An 18,088-nucleotide genomic window follows, 5' to 3' on the forward strand; every position below is an offset into this window, starting at 1 on the left:
ATATATATATATACATGTGCGTGCGGATATGCACAAATACGACGAGAAACCGATAGTAGTTTACACAGTGAGCCAAAAGTGTATTGCTTTTAGATACGTATATGGGTGTGTATCTTTGTGGCTGTGTGTGTATGTCTGTATGACTCTCATGAGCATGTATATGCCATTTTTAGCTATGGTTGCAGTTCATATCTGAAAAGATACGCAGATAACATTCTCGGAACATCTAGCAAATCGATGTGATAATACAGATCTTTTAGGAATTGTACCATTCTGAAAGAAATACTGCAAAATGACTCTGAGTGAAATGAATATACGTTTCATGGTACGCATATAGCTTCTTGAAATCAATATTTCCGGCTCCAAAATTGTTGTGATGACGTGTAACTCGTCATCTATCTATTGAATTCTTGTAATGGTACATGATCGAAATATTCTTAATTTGTTATATTACAAAACAGAAAGTGTAAAAAATGCTTACTATAATTATTTGTAAACAGTTTCTAATAAACTATTGTTGTATAAATAGATGGTTTATACTCACTTCATTGATTCTAGTCTAACAAGATACAAAGATAACGTCGGCAGAATTTGAACTCTAAATACTGCAATAGATATTATTTTAACGTGTGAGCAATGTTGATAAATTTATATCATAAGAATACAATTCCTAGAAAAAGATATCTGAAGAAGCATATCTTCTATATGCTAAATTATCTCATGGAGGGTGTTAACACTATATACAGATGTGCTGCAGTTATACTATTGGCAGAGAACAAGTAACTAACATCGTGACAAAAGTTTAGTTTTAGTTAAACTTTATACAATATTCGAGATCCCTGAACGTTTGTGATGTGAATGGCATTTTTATTAGCGCTTTTATTGTTAATTATTGGAGATATAGTAACATTTAATGCATATCTTGCTCGGTTAATCCCGAGGTCTCAAACTCTTAATTAACCATTTTATTCTTTCTTTGCTTGTTAAAACTGATTAGATATAAACTGATGTCCTTAGCTCGTCCCTTTCTCTCATAAATATGGCAATGAACTAGAACAAGCGGAATGAGCTCTCGGTGACTGGATATTTGATATCAGAGTTAATGCTCTGGTTGAAAATCATTAGAAGTTTTTATGGATAATTCTATCTCTACTGGAACAGGCATACAAAAGAGCATGTTCGACGGAATAATATAAAATGTCATCTGAATTGCAATACCCTTAACTTCATCCAATGCGAATCCAATATTTCGCCTAATTTGCATTTCATTGTTTGTAGTCTTAACATGAGATCTGTAAATATCTTTACTGTTCAACGAACTTAACCTATTCGTTTATCCTGAACATGTTATACAGTTATTATTTGCATTCGTTTGGTTTGTTATCATTTTACCTTTGACTGTTGTTCATCCGAAATCTATTCACAGATCTGTACTCAATAATTTTTCAGTTTGGATCTAGTTAATTATTTTTGCTTATGATGGAGCAGACCCATGATTAAAAGAGTTCAAGTCGGTCGTGACAATCCACTATCTTCTGTCAATTTGATTATAATAGTGTTTATAAAGTTGGAGTAAGTTTGTTGGAAATTTTATATATTTGTGTAATTTGTTTTCAGACTTTGAAGTCTCTTACTTTTTATGCATAGTCGATGACGTCGTCCTTTTGTAAACATAATTCATTCTTTCTTTTTATTAATATTAAATCATTTTAAGGCGGTGAGAAAGCAGAAATGTTTGCACGCCGTGTAAAATGCTGAGCGGCGTTTGGCTACTTTTTACGTTCTGAGTCCAAATTTCGCCGAGGTCCATTTCTACCTTTCATCCTTTGGAGGTCGATAAAATAAGTTAGAGTTGAGTAATGGGGTCCACCCAACACACCAGCATTGAACTTGCCGGCCTTGGGCCAAAATTTGAAACCAATATTAATAAAATCCCTCTTGCTCTCCGGTCTTTTATTTTTTAAGGTGGCAGAATCGTTAACTCCCTCGGCAAAATGATATGTGGCATTTCGTTAATCCTTATATTTTGAGTTCAAATTCCGCCGAGCTCGACTTTGCCTTTCATCATTTCGGGGTCGATAAAATAAGTACCAGTTGAGTACAGTGGTCGATTTAATCAACTAGTACATCCCCCAATATTGCTGGCTTTGTGCTGAAATTTGAATGCAATATTAAATTATTTTACTATGTATCCGTGGCACGACGTCGAGGGTTCCAGTTGATCCGATCAACGGAACAGCCTGCTCGTGAAATTAACGTACAAGTGGCTGAGCACTCCACAGACAGGTGTATCCTTAACGTAGTTCTCGGGGAGATTCAGCGTGAAACAGAGTGTGAAAAGGCTGACCCTTTGAATTACAGGCATCTCGTGGAGCTTTAGGTATTTTCGCTCAATAAACACTCAAAACGCCCAGTCTTGGAATCGAAACCGCGGTTCTACGACCGCGAGTCCGCTGCCGTAGCCACTGGGCCATTGCGCCTCCACACTGTGTACTATATGACACCATCTATCCCTTCGCTTTTCCATTTGTTTTTGTTGTTTTTTTCTTTTATTTGTCATCTTTTTTTAATATGCCGTTTAGTTATTATCTTCTGTTATTAGCTTTCAGTTTATTCAGATGTTTCCATCATCTGCTTTTCAGTTTCTTTTACTTTATAGCTAAAACCAGATTTGTACGCTTGAATGTAATTAAAATTGAAAATTTTCTTTAAAAAAATGGCTACTTAACCACAAGTAAACACGAAAAGGCAAAGAAGATCAGAGGAAAGTAATGTACAGACACAAATATTTAAACTATTTAGAATTGTTCGATAAATATTACCTGAAAATATTGTAAGCGCTTTGTGAAGTGACACATTAAAAATGGTGTTTAATTAGTGTTAACAAACATTCGGTAAACTGATTTAATATAAAGTGATAGCGAGAAAACTTAGGATATACATACTATCATTTGCTTTTATCTTTCAAAACTCAGTTAATTGCATTAAACATTAATATTTATTTGAAATTATTTTTGTGGTGTATGATATCACATCTGCAAATGCATTTTTTTTTTCATTTAATTAAACAACTAGAAAGATACAAGTTAATTACAATATATAAAAAGGTTGCATCTAATTAATTAATAATATCGATTACTAACACGCGGACAAGGCCACGTATTTCAGGGAGTTTATATTTTATTAGATTAACCCAAGGACTTTGGAGTATCGATCTCAGACCAAGAATGTCACCCCTATTAATATTTGAATGCAGGGCGTAAATTGTCGCAAGTAATACTAGAAGGGGTTTTCTCTTAACTCGATTTTGCCGTATAACGCATGACATTCTTGATTATTATTTTAAAAAGAATAACAAAATATCTAAAATATTTCTCCATCCTGTCTTTTTCTGTTTTATAGTAACAAAATCTATAGGTGTAGACATAGCAATGTGGTAAGAAGCTTGCTTTCCAGCAACATGGATCCGGTTTCAGTTCCACTGCGTGGCACTTTTGGAAAGTGTCTTCTGTTATAGCCTCGGGCAGACCAGAGTGTTGTGAGTGGATTTGGTAGACAAAAAATGAAAGAAGTCCATCGCATGGGATGTGTGGGGTTTTTCTGTGTGTTTGTCCCCCACCACCGCTAGACAACCGGTGTTGGTGTGTTTACACCCTCATGGACTTAACAGTTCAGCAAAATAAACCGATTATATAAGTACCAGGCTTTAAAATAAAATAAGTCCTGGAGTCGATTCATTGAACTAAATGTTATTTCAGACAGTGCCCCAGCATGACCGCAGTCTAAGGATTGAAGCAAATAAAAAGGGAAAAAAAAAGAAAAGCTTATTGACCTAAAGAGCGCTGTTATTTAACACTAACGCTAGCATTTGTCACTCTGACATACACTTCCTTAAGAATCAAGTTGGTACTATTTAACCATACCCCTTTACGGACCCTAAAATAGTACAAGGGTATCCTATACACCTCTAACAAGACTTTAATAACAAAGAATCTCGATTACTCCCTAAAATGCTTTCTACCAACAAACTATGGCCTGAATACGACGTACCTACCACACGAACCAATACACGTCTAGTTTACGCCTAGAATTCAGCTGTCCATACGTGCATGACTGAACGAGAACAATAAATAATTACTTTAATCAAACCAAAGAAACTCTCTGTACCATCATTTACTCTCCACCCACAACCGACAAATATATCCTTACCTCCTGTCGTTTTCCATTCCACTTCCTACACAAGCACTTTTGTTTTTGTTTTTTGCTTACAAAAGTATCTCACACCTAACGCTCAGATACAATGCCCTAGCTACGAAATACAGCCCTGCCAAAACATTGCGTTTAAAGCTTGGAAATCCAAAGAGTAAACCGAAACTTCAAATTCACAAAATTCACAGTCAACCACTTCCATGTAAAAAAATAATAATGAATATCGTACTTTTATAAAAAAAATTAAAAAAACTCTTGAATGGTCTTCCAATTTAAGTATCAGCTATTTGTCCACTCACTCACTCATATATATATATGTATGTATGTATGTATGTATGTACATGTGTGCATATTTGTATGTGTTTTGTGGTCGTGATTATGTGTTTATTTCTACTGTCTTAGTTTACGTGTCCTATCGTGAAGAGGAGTGGGGATCTCTACCTCAGACTTGTTTCGCGGATGATTTCTTTTCCTTGCCAGATGAGTTTAGAAACAAAAATTGAAGTACGAAAATAAAGCTGTCATTAATGGAATCGTTCACCGACGGCCATTTTGTGAGATGCTACACTAGATAAGAATATAGCGATTCGCTATTTAATTACGAACATTTTCAATAGAAATCATATAATCAAAGGTTTGGCCAATAATGTCATAATTCTGGTCTCTTTAAAATCACGTTATTGTTTACAGGCTAACGAATTTAATCAATTAAAAGTGATTAGAGTTGACCTGCGTGTTCATATACCGGAAGCATTCATTAGTGAATCGTAAATGAATAGATTTTGTCCCAACATCAATGAATTTTACACTAGAATAGTATTTGTTTCCCTATAGAATTGTCTTTTTATTAATTAGTATAAGTAGAGTATCTCTTTATGATGTTCGAGTCAAACTTAATGTATTCTGATGTAACTGACAGACGCACAAAAGTGTATGTATGTGCTATAAGTACATGTGTGTGTGTCTGTCTGTGTGTTTGTATAACGTGGTGCATCAACATGCGTATTAGACGTAGGATGAAAGTAATTTAAACAAGAAAGCTGTAAAATTGTATTATGATATTACAACATAACTTTCTATATCAAGATAATTTTTTCAGAATAATTTAATTAATTTCTGTTGCTTCGGAAAAAACAAACCTGTTATTTGACGACAAAGCCAAAAAGAATGTTAGTAACTTTATACTTTTACTGAGAACATTATTCGTGCAACTGAAGTAAACTGGCTTCCGGTATCAAAATCCACATTGCAAACTCGGCTCTCTAGAAACTTAACTTTTGACCACCAATGTTGTGTCATATTGCTGTATTATTTTTATGTCATTCTGTTGTGTCGCTGTCGTCTAATAGCAAACAAAGTTGCTTTTTTTTATTTCATTTACATATACCAGAATCTAACGTATAATACGATTATACATGAGGCAATATTCAGTGGTGGAATTTCCATAATAAATTAAATCGAGTCTGTTGTAACATATGTACACAATCCCTCTCGGATTGACGAAAGGCAGCATAATCGTAAGTAATTGCTTACAGTGTCTTATGTGATAAATGCACAGAGCCGTAGAATCAGCGCTTAGCTAGCGGGGTCTTGTTTCACTCAATAGCAGAATTTGTCTTGTTTCTACGCTGCACTAATGCACTAGCTAATTGTATGGACATCTTCGTATAAAATTTCCCTCATCCATAAATCTGAGATACTATATCTCGTCAAAAGATAACCACATTATAAATATCAATCACGTTGAGGAGATAAATTTTCAATACTTCATAAAAGAAAGCTCCAAATATCCATTGAAACTACGTTGCATAAAATTCATCACATTTTATGGCATCAAACCGGCAGTCATTTAAATAAGTTAAAAGAATTAATCTGAATAAGTGGTCAGAATAGGTATAGTATTGCATTGAAAAGAGAGAAATAAATATACGATATTGTCATAAGAATTTCAAAATTTATAGCTATAGGATGGTTTCGTAAAGGACGTTTAGTTGCTAGCTGACGTCTTTTCATCAGAATGCAATATAGTGTTTCTTTAATAAACTATTTGAAAACGTGATCAGCTATATTGAAGCAAAATATAGCAAATATAGTCTTAAGAATGAAGTGTATGCTTACTGAGAGATTATTTCCGAGAAAATACAATGTGTTTCAAACAACATATTCATAATAAAAGAATTTATTTCAAACACACTTTGGACATAACGTTCTAATATTTTTAGGGCTCATTGTGACACACAATAGCATATGCCATAGGGAAGCTGGTACAAAAGCTAAAATTTAAATGTAAGTCTTTCGCACTTTCACTCAAGATACAATAGAAAATTATTTAACTGAGTTGAAAACTACATTATAGCTGATAGATAAAAAAAAAGGAAGATCTCAGAAAAGCTAAAGTTCACTTTATAGAAGTCAAAGAAATATGTCATCGTTGCACAATTTCCTATGCTCTTGGAATGCGCAGATTAAACAAAACATGGTGATACAAATGTGTTGTGGAAATATATGAATGCTGGCATCTATATAGGTTTATATATAAGCACATATAGTGGTGAATCTATATCTCTCCTTCTTTATACATCCTATATACATACACACATACGTACACGCACGCACATGCACACGCACACAGACATCTATGTAGATGTAAAGTGCAATGAAGATTTGCTTTATTATGTTGTTTTCGAGCATCTTAAAGGTCGAAGTTTTGTTATGCGACCTGGTGGAACAGTTAGATCGACATTTGTGCTTGTGTGTATGTATATACAGATATGCAGATACATAAATATACACATATGTGTGTGCGTGTATGTGTTTATTATTACCTCCGCCTTCGCTAAGGTGGAGGTATTGTTTCAGTTGCGTTTGTTAGCTTGTTTATCCGTGGACAAGATATCTCAAGAACCACTTGATGGATTCGGATGAAACTTTCAGGAATGTTTGGCCTTGTGACTGCCACAAAGGGATTAAATTTTGAGATCGATCATCTCGTACTGGACAGAGCAGTCGAGTTCATTTTTAGTGTTCTCATTTGTGAGAGCAGTCAAGTTTATTTCAGATTTTCTCATTTTAAAAACCATCTCCGGCTAATCGTTGAGAGGACGTTGATGTTGCCTTGGCAGCGGTTTGCGCTCTCTGAGTGCTCTTGATTATATTGTTTTCGAAATTTTGCACAAGGCCAGCAAGTTCGGAGCAGGGGGTTAATCGATTACATTGACCTCAGTATTCAACTGGTACTTATTTTACCGACCTGGAAAGATGAATGTGTCATGTCATCTGGTCTGCCTCTGAAATGTAACTGTCTCTGTAGACTGATGTGACGAAGCTTTCGAATGCTAGGAGTTAATTTGCGTAAGTTCATTACGTTGTCATGGTCATTGTTACAATGGTGACGGTGATTTTGTTTCTACTGGCAGATTTTTCTACTTTAGTTGTTGTGATACAATTATAGTATTAATTGCATTAGTAGAATTAACACCTATACCAATGTTATATGCGTGAACAACAAATAGAAAAACGTTTAAAAAATAACACTTTCTTTTATTTAATTTGACAGGCAAATATTTCAGAGAAACTTGTTAAGGTTATCTCATTGATTTTGTTACTCTTCGTATCCGAGAAGATTCATGCAAGCGACTACAATGGTTATAAATTTTATAGAAAACATGTAGAGATAACCTTAATAAGTGATGTGAGAGCACTGCTAACACAATAGAGCACAGTAATGGCTCTAATGTTTAATATATGTTGTAGAATATTATGCTTGCATAACGAAATACTGTGTCACTACAAATCATTAAGATTTCAGAGAAAATGACACCTCTTTAATTTGACTGGCACCACAACGGTCAGAATTCCCTTCCACCGATTGCCCTTTCTTTCAGACTTGTTAATATTATAAATAACAATGTTTCCTTCATGGCAGCAAATGACGGGGCTAAATAACTGTGTTTAGAGGAGAGACAGCTAATTTTGGAATCCCATCATTTTAGTGAGAACGTCTTAAACAACTATAATGATCAAAATTCCACCATCCATCGGAGAAATTCATGAAACACTTTCAATGGCTAAGATCAGAGTAATTCAGTGCGAATAACCGTTAACAGTTACAAAAACAACAGAAAACAACAAAGATAACGACGACAACAGCAACAGTACTAATACTAGCTTTTGTGGTTGTAGAAGCCCCAGTGACAGCAGCAGCAGTGACAGCAGCAGCAGCAGCAGCAGCAGTAGTAGTAATGGTAGTAGTAGTAGTAGTAGTTCTTGTTGTTTTTGTTCCTGTCGCTGTTGTTGTTTTTTGTTATCGTTAATGAATGCAACAATATCAGTTACTTTACGTTCTTTATTAATAAATTGGTGTTTACCCAGCATTTCTTTAACTTTTTTTAGAATTTAGCGCTGAAGACGAGTGAGAGAAAGATCGTTAGGTCAGCAGGAATCTGATATTTCTCGACTTATTTAAACCTGCGGGCAATTTGAATATCATTATATAATTTGGAATAAATTTCTGTCACTTGACGGTTTAAAAAAGAATGATGTCTTCTTTAAATTCAATTCTTGTAATACAAGTTGTAATTTAAAACCATTTGCCATTAGTTGTTAGTTGCTATATTTATTTTTAAAAATCAGTTTAGTGTGGATGTCAATTTGAAAAGTGACGTGTTTTCTTCTGCTGCCGGGATTATTTAAACTTCTTTACGAGCAAATTTTCTTTCTGCAACTGTTTTTTCTTTCTTTCTTGTTGATAAAAAAAAACAGTTGTTGTAGAGATGTGCTATGTATGTAAATATGGAGAGAATTAGCTTTTTCAATGAATCATTCTGTTTCCTCGGTCAGTTTTTGAATGAAACGAGCAACCACTGTTGGCGTAAGTGAATGATGTATATTCGTCGTTCCTAGTTGAATGATTCGCATTGCACACTAAATGCCACCAGTTCAGGTCTAGATGAAAGGCAGAGTCGATCGCGGCGAAATTTGAACTCAGAAAGTAGCAACTGGTGAAATAGACGTTTTTCCCCTACTCTAGGCACAAGGCCCGAAACGTTTGTGGGGAGGGGACCAGTCGATTACATCGACTCCAGTACGCATCTCGTACTTAATTTATTGACCCCGAAAGGATGAAATGCAAGGTCGACCTCGGCGGAATTTGAACTCAGAACATAAAGACAGGTAAAATAATGCTAAGCATTTTGCCCGGCGTGCTAACGTTTCTGCTAGCGCGCTGCCTTGGACCGGTATGATATCATAATGAAACTCGGTGTCTCACTTCTTAAAGTGAGGACACATGAACGGGGATATCACCAATATGTTATGATATAAGAACGTTATACAATTAAGTAAGATAGAAATACAGTTCCATATTTAAGAGACGAGGAATTATGTACATTATTTACATTATTCACATTATGTATATATAGCGTAGTGGCTAAGAGCAAGAGCTACTAACCCCAAGACACCGAGTTCGATTCCAATCAGTGACCTGAATAATAACAATAACAATAATAATAATAATAACATCGAAAAATACCTTAGGAATGAGAACCCATGTTTGAAATTTCCCCAAGACACCTGATGGAGGGCTGGAGAATATATCAGCCGAAATGCTGTGTTAATAACAAACAAGATGAGGACAAATATCTGTGAAATGTAAATAATGTAAATAATGTTAAGATAGAAATGTTTGATAGAAAGACAATCACGTCCATCCTACAACTGTTATAATTTAAGAAAGTACAGTGTTAGCATTAGTGTGTAATATAATATATCGATGGTTAACTTCGCTATTACAAATATGTCTCACGTACAAAAAACACAGCTCATCTTTTATCAACTGCAATGAGGTTTTTGTTCTAACAGGAAACCTTACTGCTTACCAAAATTTCATATTAGCCATTACCATGCAAGTGGAATTGGCAGCAGATATTTTCCGATTGCCAATCGAGTATATATATATATATATATATATACAATCAAAATAAGCAACAGGAGATCAAGAAGTGATGCAGTACGACCGTTTCAAGCGGCTCCATTTAATTGAACAATGCAATCATTATATATTTATATATATATATATATATATATATATATATATATATGAATGTATACGTATATTCGTGTGTGTGTATGCATATATATGTGTGTGTGTTTGGAGAGAGAGTATGTGTTTGCGCGCGCGCGTGTTGTGTCTGTCTGTCTATCTCTGTGTGTGCTCATACGTACATGCATGCATTTATGTATGTGCATGAATACGTAACGTACATATTTTCCAGTGTATATCCACGCAGGCGGTAAACATGAAGAGCATATCTAAGGAGCTGACGCTTTTCCGAACGACGTATCCTAAATGATATTCATTATATTCCAAATTACACATCAATAACCAACGTTTCCACAAAATGTCTGTCAATAGAAAGGGTATCATAAACTTACACAAATGGCTGTTTACTTCTCTTACATCAAAGTTATCGTCAGAACGTAAAGAGACTGTAACTTGGTTTCCATGCCATTGTGTTAATCCTCAATTCTAATCACAAACTGAACCTTATTTTCATCTTATTAACCTGGTTCTATTATAACTTTTGAGAAAACTCAACAGTGAGAGTTGTTATATCTCCATCTAAAATTCACTCTTCATGATTCTTCATCGCTAATTGATTTATGGTATTATGTGGGTAAATTCTAAACTAATATTGAAATAGAATATGACTCTCAGATAGAAAGTAGGGAAACAGAGATTATCGTAACGATATAAATATTTGGTTTTCGAGTATTTAACGATATATAAAACCAAATATATGAAGAATGCTCTTTTGACATATGCCAGTGAGCCGTATTAATGTGTCACGCAGATTTAATTGCGTTAAGATACCTTAATTTTCACTTGGAGATGCCAAAGTGATATGATGCATAAACAATAGTTTGAGTGGTTTATAGAAAATGTCTAAATTTATTGATCGCGAATATGTTTTCTGTCAACTTTAAATATTAATGAAATTCTATAAGGTTCATCATGCCAATGGGACGTTTTAAGGGTATCACCCAGGATGACATACGACATATTAATGATCATCAGGAAAGTGTAAATTATATTAAGAATTTGGCTGTTATGAATTCTTAAAAATTTCTCTCTGTGCATTAATACTTAACGATTGACCTGAGCAGTTACGTTAGTAGCTTTTTGCCTCATTCTATATTGTAAAACATATGAAGTTCGAAAAAAAGTTATAATATTGATAGTATTATATTCGATTTTATTTCATAGTTTAATACTAATTATATCCAGTGAGTTTAACGCAAATGATCATTTCCATACATTATCATACACTTGTATTGCCCTAACAATTGTCACATTCAAATCTTGTCCAACTTTCACTATTTACTTTATACAAAGGATAACGTCGGCTGCCATCTTACTTCCCACGTAAACGTTCCAAAACTCGTGATGTGCAGAGCTTCAAGCTGATAAATAATTTTTCAAATATCCACGCGAGGATAAACTTGCTATGGGGATGAGCAAAGTTCAACTTCCTTAGGGTATCTATTAATAAACTAGATCGATAAAGAAAATTAAATAAAAACTAACAATGTAGAAACACATTTAGGACCAGAATGTTTTTGCATAACTTTTATTTAATTTTTTCATGGACATGATATTGAAATATCAATAGATGCCACTCTGAGCAATATCAATAGATACAGATTCTTTGTTGCTCTGTAAGTTAGCATTTGATGTGACTCGATTATATCATACAGTTCTTCCTACGCAATAGAAGAAAAATTTTCTTCCATCCGTATGTCTTTGTTATTCGTTTTGCAATTTTAGTATTTACATTGAGGAACATCCATCTGAAACATTAAATTTCTTCAGCCACAGAAAATTATTTTCTCACTATAAACGCCGAAGCTGGTGAATAGGAATGGGCAAGACCAATATCTCTCGGAATTATTACATTTTAGATTATAATGTTTAACTGCGAAGAAGAATATATAAATCATATGCTAAACCGATTTAAAATTATAACATTTATCATTCTTATGTCGATTTGATAGTCTTCATATATACAAATATATGCCACAATCGCCTCTATTACTTATCCAGACACATTTTTATTACTGCACCAGAAAATAAATATATTCAGCAAATTTGTGTTCTTCAAAATACTTCACTGGTTTAACAGAGAACTCATAAATGATAGGTTTAATGTAACTTATTTTGAAAGCTAGATTAATGTTGGTGGAATGTGAATATAGCTCTGTAAAACTTATTGTGAAATAAAATCAAAATAACATTTGAGATAGACATGTCTTCTGAATCGGAAACTATTCCGGGAAAAAAGAAAAAAGAAAACCAATATCAAATTGGTTAAATACAGACACAAAAATTATATTAAATATATTTTGCTTACTTTTCAGTTCAAATGTTGTGGTTTAAGGTGATTCATCAAAATATTAAATACAAATCAATCAAGCAATAAAATGAATTCAAATTAGCTGTATAGCACTATATCTCAATACAAAATATATCGCACACAAAAGTAGATTCCATAGCATTATAAACCTAAAAGTGCAGGAAATAAAATCTTTGGTGGAATAATAGTTATGAAGTAGTTAAGTTCACAAGGGTTTTTTTGCACAGAGCATAGGAAGCGCTTTGTATAATAAGAACAGTTAAATATTCTTTTCTCTTCTAGGCACAACGCCCGAAATATTTGGAAGGGGCCTAGTCGATTAGATCGACCCCGCTACGCAGCTGGTACTTAATTTATCGACCCTGAAAGGATCTAAGGCAACGTCGACCTCGGCGGAATTTGAACTCAGAACATAAAGACAGATGAAATACTGCTAAGCATTTCGCCCGGCGTGCTAACGCTTCTGCCAGCTCGCCGCCTTCTATATTCTTTTTTCCTCTAGGCACAAGGCCCGAAATATTTGGGAAGGGAGCCAGTCGATTAGATCGATCCCAGTACGCAACAGGTACTTAATTTATCGACCCCGAAAGGATGAAAGGCAACGTCGACCTCGGCGAAATTTGAACTCAGAACGTAACGGCAGACGAAATACCTATTTCTTTACTGCCCACAAGGGGCTACACACAGAGGGGACAAACAAGGACAAACAAACGAATTAAGTCGATTATATCGACACCAGTGCGTAACTGGTACTTAATTTATCGACCCCGAAAGGATGAAAGGCAAAGTCGACCTCGGCGGAATTTGAACTCAGAACGCAGTGGCAGACGAAATACCGCTAAGCGTTTCGCCCGGCGTGCTAACGTTTCTGCTAGCTCCCCGCCTTAAGAACAGTTAAATATTGACAGCAGTTTCTCATCATAAGAAAATATATATTGGCAGTGATTCTTTCTTTAAGTGCTTTCAACCACTGTACAACGGCTCAGCTAAGACACCATCTTCTAGGAATTTGTCGCTCGGTCTTGTCTCGGGATTTATTTCAATATAGTATATATTTTATCGACCTCGGTTTTTGAACCGCTACGATAACATTGTTTAAGATATGATATCAAGCAACTGAGCTGATACAGTTCTATATTTAAAAGATGGGGAATTATGTACATTATTTAGATTAATTACATTATTTACCTTCGACGGATATTTGTCCTCATCTTGTCTGTTGTTAACACAACGTTTCGGCTGATATACCCTCCGGCCTTCTTCAGGTGTCTTGGGAAATCACTACGCCATATGCTCGTGGTCATATGACCTAGTTGTTAAGAGCGATGGCTACTAACCCCAAGATTCCGAGTTCGATTCTAAGCAGTAACCTGATAATAATAATAATGATAATAATAGCAATAATAATAATAATAATAATAATAATAATAATAATAATAACAACAACACCATCGAAGAATACCTTAGGAATGAGAACTCAGGTTCGAAATTTCCCAAGACACCTGATGAAGGCTGGAGGGTATATCAGCCGAAACGTTGTGATAACAACAAACAAGAATGAGGACAATTACCCGTCGAATGTAAATAATGTAAATAATGAACTGAGCTGATGTCTGATGGCTAATTAAGCGCTGCTGCTGATGTTAATATAACGATCATGGATATTGCAAAATTAGTAAAAGAATCGACTACAAATAGGTTAGTATAACTCGGATTTACCTAAGTGTTCAGAACACTTCAAATATTTTCTTCTCGTTGGATGCACAAAAAATGACTCTACGTCAACATTCTTACAGTGACCATTTAATTCTTTATTGCTCACAGGGGGAGCTAAACACAGAGGGGACAAACAAGGACAGACAAAGGGACTAAGTCGATTACATCGACCCTCCAGTGCGTAACTGGTACTTGTTTAATCGACCCCGAAAGGATGAAAGGCAAAGTCGACCTCGGCGGAATTTGAACTTAGAACGTAGCAGCAGACGAAATACCGCTAAGCATTTCGCCCGGTGTGCTAACGATTCTGCAAGCTCACCGCCTTTAGAGTGACCATTGCTTACAAGTTTACTAGGCCTCAACGTTATACATGAGCTCTGCACAACTAACGCGCTTCACTTGCATAAAAGGTCGTCTCTCACAATTGCTTTTCATCAGATGTATTTACCAGCCAATGAGCGAGGTCAATATGGGTACTTTGTGTTTATACTTACGTATACACATTCATACATTTTCATCCACACACATATAACGTTTATAATTCTATTGTATACTGCGATGCTGTATGGCATATTCACAAAATTGCACTTTTATAAATCTCACGGAAAGTATCAAAACTAATGGTTTATGGAGAATTACTACAGTGCAAAGGGTTTTTCAGAATATTTCAGTAAATTGTGGCAGTCCGTCGGTTGAGACGACGAGGGTTCCATTTGATCCGATCAACGGAACAGACTTTTCATAAAATTAACGTGCAAGTGGCTGAGCACTCCACAAATACGTCTACCCTTAACGTAGTTCTCGGGGAAGATTCAGCGTGAGACAGAGTGTGACGAGGCTGGCCCTTTGAAATACAGGTACAACAGAAACAGGAAGAAAGAGTGAGAAAAAGTTGTGGTGAAAGAATACAACGGGGTTCGCCACAATCCCCTGCCGGAGACACATGTAGTTTTTTAGGTGTTTTCACTCAATAAATACACACAACGCTCGACCTGCGAATCGAAACCGCGAACCTAAGACCGTGAGCCTGCTGTTCTAACCACTGGGCCGTTGCGCCTCCATCTCAGTAAAAATACAAGAGCAACTTGACAGCAATAAAGAAAACTTATTTCATCAATCTTCTTGATCCAGGAATGATATCTCGTTTCACAGCATCTTGGAATAGTGTCCAACTCAGAGTAGAAAAGACGCACATCATATGGGAAATGGATGGAAAATGCATAGTGTTTTGATGCAGATGCCTTCCTTTGGAAAATAAAGGAGGTTGTCTGTGAGAGAAATGAAGCAAATTACAAGGTAAATCAGAGATAGGAGGTAGAGAATAATGATCTGGTGTTAAGCGGATGATATAAAGCAAGACAAAGCAAGAAGATTGTCAGATGAAAGAGGATGGAAAGAATACGAAGTATAGTAAATAATTGAATTGACAGTGCCTGAATGTAATGAATAGAGTCATAAATCAGTGGAAAAAGGAGATGCGGGAGGGAAATGAAGGAACATGGCTAGACATTGTGAGATGAAAATATAGTTTATCTGGTGAACGGCTTAAAAGATCAGCAAGGAACGACGTAATACGGCAGAAAATGATTACATAAGAAATGAAAGACAAACTTAATAGCTTTCATATTGCTGAGCTAATCAAATAATTCTCCATCAAAGATGAATTTGTAGCAACTAGAATTTAAATAATAAAGCTGATCAGCAGAATGAGTGGAAAGGAAATATTCCATTGACCATTATGCGTATAATAATATTTTGTAAATATGCAATAAGGTCTGTAAGCAGGCAGATTGAATCGGTCTGTCTGAGAATAAAAGATATGAGGAGTCACAATACTCCACATACTTGGCATGAAGTATACCATTATTTTTGTTATACAAAGACCTATAATAAGCGAACAAAGAATTCTATCACTATTCGAAACTTTTTTGATTTGTTGTAGAATTTGCAGAGAGACTTATGCGACAAACACTTCAATATAGAATTAAAACAAAGAAGTAAAATAAGGTTAACGAAATATTTTTCCAGTCCTCTATTGAAAGAAAAGGAATTCAAAAGCTTCAAAACCGGCTCCTTCCCGGACTAATCTTCTTAAATATCTGTCAAGGGCATCTGGCAACGTCGATTTGAATTTTTGGTACAAGGCCAGCAATTTCTTTAGGAGGGATTAAGTCGATTGCATCGACCCCAGTATCCAACTGGTACTTATTTTATCGACCCCGAAAGGAGGAATTGCGAAGTCGATCTTGGCAGAATTTGAACTCAGAACGTAAAACCGGACGAAATATCGCTAAGCATTTTGTCCGGCATGCTAATGATTCTGCCGGTTCGCTGCTTTGACATCAGGTAATCTCAAATGTAAATTCACAAAAGAATTTCTACAACTGAAAATGTGTGGAGTGATTTAAAAGTGTTTGTTTTAACCGAAGTATTCAGTTTATATCAAGCAATGAATATGCCAGTTGCCGGCGTTGCGAGAATGAGACTTTCCAGAATATTCTTTTCTACTCAAGGCACAAGGCCCGAAATTTTGGGGGAGAGGCCAGTCGATTAGATCAACTGGTACTTAACTTATCGATCCTGAGAGGATCAAAGGCAAAGTCGGCCTCGGAGGAAATTGAACACGGAACGTAAAGACAGACGAAATATGGCCGCCTTACTTTACGGAAAATTTTAGCATTTATGTAACAGCTTCCGAAATTAAGATTGGTAATGTAACAACGTAATAATGCTCAAACAAAAGAGGATCTCCTACGTGGCCATTCGACCAGCGAGAAATAGCAGCTGAATTTACTTCAAATCCTACGCAATTAACTTCCAAACGTAAAGCGCATGTGAGACATCAGTTAATGTGGCTCTAGGCCTCCCCCCTTCAACCTCTTAAGTAAAAGACGAAGTGGATGCTATTAGAATGTCTTTGATTTTAGTTCTGCTACATCAGGGTTTATCTGAGGCTAGATAACACGACCCCATTAACCACGAGAGAAAAACAAGATATGCGATGCTTATCATTCAAATGTGTAATACGCTTGGGAGCGGGTAGCATCATAATAGATTGACTATGGAATACAAATCAACAAAAGTTTAAAATCCGTTCACAATAAATTGCTCTTATTAGAACCACATTATCAAAATGCTTGCTGCTATTAGTGAGATTTAGTAATTAACAATAAAAAAAAACTACAAGCTAATCATGATAGGATCATTGAAAATTAATATTAGAATAGTTCGAATCGACCCCAAAGATAGAGCGATTCACATAACTATAATTTCTTCTAAACCGAATGGAAAAAAGTTATAGGAAATCACCGGATTAAATCACAAAATTTAAATATGTTGTTTTGTTACACGAAACGCTTTAGAAATGAGTGAATGAAGTCGATAAATAAACATCTCGAGGGAAACTGGAATTGGTTCTCAATCACCAATAATAAAGTTATTAAAGCCAAATTAAAAATACAAACGCATTAGAAATGTTGAGAACGAAAAAATAAGATATGTTAACATAACCACATACAATACCATGTATGCATGTATAAACGTACACACACATATACATGCACACACATACACACATACACACACACACGCACACACACACACCCACATATATATATATATATGTATGCATACACATATATATATATATAGTAGAATTACATACATATATATGGTTGAAATACATATATACATACATATATATTATATATATATGTATATATATATATATATATATATATATATATATATAT

The sequence above is a fragment of the Octopus bimaculoides genome, chromosome 2 (assembly GCF_001194135.2).
Source record: "Octopus bimaculoides isolate UCB-OBI-ISO-001 chromosome 2, ASM119413v2, whole genome shotgun sequence".
Taxonomy (NCBI): Eukaryota; Metazoa; Mollusca; class Cephalopoda; order Octopoda; family Octopodidae; genus Octopus; species Octopus bimaculoides.